Below are 6,000 nucleotides of genomic sequence, written 5' to 3'. Positions count from 1 at the left end.
TGTGAACATTTGACTCAGCCTGGCCTGCACTGAACATGAGTCGGAGACCCAGCAAGTAAACAGACCCATAAGTCATCCTCCAGCCAGGCTGCCAAGAGGCTCTTCAATACCCAGGCAGAATTCAATGGGTGCCACTCTGCCAGACTGTGTCTGCAGCCCGCCACTAATGGGGAAAAATCATCGCCCTCGAGCCCTGCTTTGGTTCATCCCAGCACAACAGCCAGCTGATCCTGCAGGCCAACTCCCAGCTGGCCCAGCCACAGGAGAAGGAAAGGGAAGCTCACTTCAGCCACAGCAGCACAACCCTGCCTTGCTCAGCCCGTGGTGACTCACGAGGCAGAGCTGCACCATCTCAGCGTGACATCTGTGGGCTACACCAGGCACAGCCATGCCCGTGGTGCCCAGCACATTTGAGAAAGCAACTGGTGTCTCCACTTGGCCCCACAAACTGACTTTTGGCACGGTCATGCACTGTGTAGTGCCTGGTCGGGTCATCACCCGCTGGGTAATCATGTACATCTCTGTGAATGATAACTGTTATCAAACAGGTGGACAGTTCTCAGCTGTAAAGTTCTTTGCCTGTGGAAGAAGAAGAGGAATCAGGCCTATGTGAGAAATTAAAACCCAAAACCAGGAGGACAAAAAATATTTTCCCCATTTCTAAGATGTCTCTGACCTAGCACCATTTTACAGCTGTCCCTACGTGTCCACTGTGAAAGCTGAGTGAAAACTGCTGCCTTCCTGGGTCATGGAATTATAGAATGGTTTGAGTTGAAAGGGACCTTAAAGATCCTCTAGTTCCAACTTCCCTGCCAAGGGCAGGGAACCCCAGCTGCCATCACCCCTTGGCTGGGAGCTGCACAAGTCAATACAGTTGGGCAAATGCAATTTTTTGTGAGTATTTTAGTCTCTGTACATCACACCTGTGCTGTTTTCCTGTCCCATAAATGGGGCACATATGGCACACCCCCCTACTTGAGAAAGAGCAGGGACAGGAGGAAAATGGCATACCAAGGGCAGAAAGGGTGATGGTGAAAAAAAGAGAAATAAGAAAGAAGCCATGAAAGACGGGAGTAATAAAAGAGAATCTCTGTAGAAAGCTACAGCAGAGCTCAACAAGATGATGGCACATGTCCCTCTGGATTCATTAACCACTAATAGGATTTATGAAAAGGATTTGTCACACTCTCAGGAGTATTTAGGAAAATAAAAAAATAATCTGGAAAAAATCTCACACCTTATAAACATCTATCCTTTCTAATGAACATTTAATGCTTGTTAGGAGTGATGGAAAGAAAAGGAGCCAAGTGGGAGGCGAGCAGGCTCCGGCATGAGATGAAGTCCCTGAGGTGTGTGAGGGCCTGGAGTCCTTGGCTCACACAGGTATTTAGGGCTGTGCAAGGTACCCTGAGCATCTGTCCTGGCTCTCAACCACCACTTAGTGGCTACTGATGCCCCACAGGTGGAATCTGGAGCTCGTATCTCTTTCTCTGATGCCCATGAGCACCTCAATAATCCTTGAGAGTTTCAGTAAAACAAAGCAACAGAGCTTCCATGGTTTTTTTTTGTATGGGTGCTGCAAATCACGGGCCAGGCTCAAGGCAAGAAAGATCATATCCAGTTTCAGGGAATGCCGCAACAAGAATGGACCCAAATCCTGCACCGTGGCAGGGATAGTCTTCAACAGCTGCTGGGGATCCAGGAGTGCTCACCCTTACTTGTGAGAAATTAATTTCAGGCAAGAACCTACCTGAAATAAGCTGTGCCACCAAAGCCAACACTGGGAACACTGGGGAGGTTGCTGTTGCACCCTGGCTGCCCCACAGAGTGAAGCTCCTCAAGGTTTTCTTCATATCTTCCGGGCTTTAGCACTCCTAAATACAAATCAAGTAATTAATTAATGCCTGAGGCACTTTCAATGCCCTGCAGTGCTAAACTCCCCTGAAAATCCCCAGCTTTGAACACGAGGTGGCAGGCTGGCCCCAAGATGGGGAGCAGCCAAGGCAGCTGAAATGGCCAGAAATGGACCTTTGTCACCACAGAAAGGTGGTGACATGGAAGCTCAGTTCCTTCTTGTCACCTCTCAGAGAAGAGAGAAAGGGAACAAGGTTCCTGTGGGTCTTGGGGTGACTTAGGGGGAGGAGTATGAGGTGAGTGACCACATATTATGAAAAGATGCAAAAAGATGTGAGAAGATGCGAAAAGATCTTGCCTAAAACCACCTGCAGTTTGGGAGGAGGATGGCTGAGGGAAGGGAGCCCAGCATCTGGCCATGGGGATGGTAGGATGCTGCCCAGAAATTAGGTACTGGCAGCACCCTCAGCTTGCCCACTTTAGTGGTTTGGCTCTCAGGGCTTGGGATCAGACTGGAGATGGCACAGTCAAGAGCTGATCCCATTATTTGGACCTTCCTCACACGTAGGGGTGCCCTACTTGTGGACAAGCATAAGAAGAAAAAGCCTAAAGTTATGCCAAGGGAGATTTAGATAGGATAGCAGGAAAAAATTTCTGCAGGGAAAGGGTGATCAAGCACTGGAACAGGGTGCACAGGGAAGTGGTGGAATCAGCATCCCTGGAAATGTTCAAAAGGCATGAGGATGTGGTGCTTAGGGACATGGTTTTGTGGTGGTCTTGGCAGTGCTGGGTTAATGGTTGGACTTAGTGACTTTAGAGGTCTTTTTCAACCTTAATGATTCCATGGATTTGTCTGGTGACCGGTGGGCTGTTTCTGATTACCTTGACCCTGATCCTAACCCTGCCCTGCAAACTGACTTTGCAGCTTCACCTTGGGCCTGCCTCATCACCTCTTGCCTTGAGGACTTGGACTCTTGACTGAAGGCAGCCACTATCTTCAAACCTGCATCAAACCTGCCCCAAACCTGCCCCAAACCTGCAGCAGCCCTTTTGGCAGGGGAGCAGTGAGGGCCAGGCTGCTCCCCACTGGTGCAGGAGTGCAGCACCCACATGGAACACAGAGCTCCCGGAGGAGCAGAAGCTTCCCTTGGCCCTTGGGGCTCCTTGTCCTGCAGTTTACTCCCAGGACAGCTCAGATTGTGCTGCAAGGAGTGCAAGCGTGGTGGGACTGTGGAAAGAGCAGTTTAATCCACCAAGTCACACATTCAACATAGCTGCTGGCAGTGGGAGACCAGGGTGCTGCCTTTGCTGTTGGCACCTGAAGGCACTCATGGCTTGGTGCTCCTCCTCCCTCTTGCCAGCTGAGAGCATCCCCAGCTCATTAAGCCGATTTGCATACAGCTCGAGGTAAGGTCGTCAGGAGGTGCCGGGTACATGAGTGAAACACCATGAAAGCTTCACCGGAGGGAACAATCCAAGGAAATCCCAGTGCTCAAGCTCCAGTTTGCCTCAACAGAAGGGAATTCAATTAAGGGCTGATTTGATTTGTGTAGCTCAGAGTAAAGGCAGCTGACTGGGTGTTGGACATATTTTTGGCTCTGCATCAGCCATACATACCAAGAATTGCTTTAAGCAGGCTGGAACAAACACACTGGACCAAGCCCATCCCTGGCTGCCAGCTGCAGAGTCAGGGTGGGCAGCAGAGGCAGAACTGCCTCTCACTGATGGAGGACTGATGTGTGACTGCTTGCAGGGGTTGCCTTCCTCACGCCTTCCCCTCTGTAGGAGGAAACTCTGCAGATTTTGGCTGTGCTGGGTCTGTCCTTCCCTCTGCTGCAGCTCTTGCCCTCCAGCCCCTGCACACCGTGTGAGTCCTCAGAGACCTGTGCAGCTGATGGCACTGGAAACCCACCTTCCCACCTCCAGAGCTTTTGATCTTACAGTTGCCTCCCTGGGGACACCGAGATAAGCACAGACACCAGTTAAGATCAAGCTTTGCAGAAGTGATTAGGTATCCTGTGTAACTCATTATCTTCCTGTTAACATTTTCCTTTTCTTCCTTTGAAAAACTACTGTTTGTTAAATCAACTGATTCATCCTTTGCCAGCTCACCAGTGCCCAGTTTGGTTTCCTTATTCCAGTTTTTCTGGCTGGGATGACTCAAGATGGGTGGTTTTCTAGTGATCCACCCCATCTGAGCCCACCTCAGGTGGGTACCTATTAAATCCTATTAACCCCTAGCTGCCCTAAAGCCTTGGGCAACTCAGCTTTCCCTCCCTGTGAGTGCACAGGGAATTTTAGCTCTTGCCAAGAGCTGCCATGCTCATAAAAATAATGAGAACTTTGCTCCCTGAAAACAAAAACCCCTGCACAGCTGTGCTGCTGCATAAACACAAATCAGCTCTACAACTCCCACAGGCACCTTTTCTGACCCCAGGGTCCCTCTGTGCCCAAAGGTGCTCATGGACTTGCAGCACCGGGAAAACTCCAGTTCCTGCTCACACTGGGAATAGAAGAGCTGCATGCAGCTTCCCAGGAGCAGGATGAGACTGGAAGGCACATCCAGAACTGCTGCTTGCTCCCTGCAGATAGCACAGGGCACATGGAGCAGCCCTGGGAAGCAGGGAGCAAGCATTGCTCAGAGCCTGGCACAAACGAGATGTTCAAAACTTCCCATATGCCCGGGGAGTTAGAGGGTCCTTCTTGAAGAAAAACTCATTTGCAGTACAAAGCAGTCCCCTGGGTTGACAGCATGGAGTGCTTTCTCATTTGCTCAGGGAGCACAGCTCCCAAAAGAAGGAATGAACTGATTTAAAAGGATTTGTCCTTTGCATCTAAAGAAAGTCATTGGAGCTGTGCCTGAAGTCCCATGAGAAGCATCTATGCAAACATCTTGCTTGTCTGAATAAAACAAGGATTTCTTGGTAGCATTGGGCAAAATTCTTCTCTAAATATAATATTTAAATGGGACGATACAAATTTTCTGCTGAAACCACTCAAACAGGAAAATTCATGTGGGTAAGTTAGATTTTATTTCCTCTCCTCTGTGGAACACGGGGGTTGAATGGAACTGATCATCTCCCCACACTCTTAAGCATGTCCCTTTCTTGTCCCTGACCAGTGACATCTCAACCAGTTCCTCCATCTGCCACTTTGCTTCATCCTGCCACAGTGGCTACAAAAACCAGCTCAAAAAACATCTACGAGTTTTTCTGCCAGTTCCATGAGATGAATCCACTGCTTCATCCTCGGGTGCCAGGGAAGGGGAGGCCAAAGGGAGCAAGAGCAGCCAAGCTCACTTAGAGCAGTGATGACCTGCTAGGGCAGCTTGACTGGAGCATTCCATGCAGTCCTGATGGGGCTTATGCCAGCTAAAAGCTCAGCTTAAAACTGGGACAGGGATCCAGGGAGGATTGAGCAATGATTGTGCTGTTTGGAAGAGCTGTGTCTCCCAAGAACTTTGAATATTTTTGGTAACTTACTGCTCCCAATGTCTTAGTTCTCCCAATTAGAAAGAATGGCTGGGGTTGTCTGGCAAATTTTGAGCCTGGTACAAATATCTCAGGATTTCTGCAGCAGTTCTAACATGAAAGTAGTCAAACAGGCTCTTGCTAGACAACTACAGCTAAACCTATCATTTTCAATGCTTGGCAAAGACTGCATTTTAGTATTAAGTAAATATTCCATTCTTGGAAACATTTCCCTTTAAAACAAGCAGGCTGGATGAAAGACTTCCCTGCCTCTCCCTGTCACAAAAAAAAAGGGTGAGATTTATTTTCTTGCTCAGCCAGCAGTGTTGCTGGACACCCATACCTCAGGTTTTCCTTCCTGCTGTTATCCTGTCTGCTTATCAGAGAGTATCACCTGTTTACTTGAGACAAGACAAACAGAATTTGCTCATCAGAAGCCTCCCAGAGACATCCTACGAGCATCCTTTGTAGCTGAAACTGAATAACCTGCAAGCAACAGGAGCACGCAGCTCAGGCTGGTCAGATTTGCCATGTTTTGAGCTGCATTGATGTGGATTTCCAAGCAGAACTGAAGTGAAAGTGGGGCTATGCTCCACCTGGAGCAGCTGAGCAACTGTAAAGCTTCAGAGCAGAAGGAGGAAGAAAAAGCTGCTCTTCCCACCAAGGACAGGGGGAA

The sequence above is a fragment of the Taeniopygia guttata genome, chromosome 3 (assembly GCF_048771995.1).
Source record: "Taeniopygia guttata chromosome 3, bTaeGut7.mat, whole genome shotgun sequence".
NCBI lineage: Eukaryota > Metazoa > Chordata > Aves > Passeriformes > Estrildidae > Taeniopygia > Taeniopygia guttata.
The sequence above is the reverse complement of the archived record's forward strand: the minus strand, read 5'-3'. Positions refer to the sequence as shown.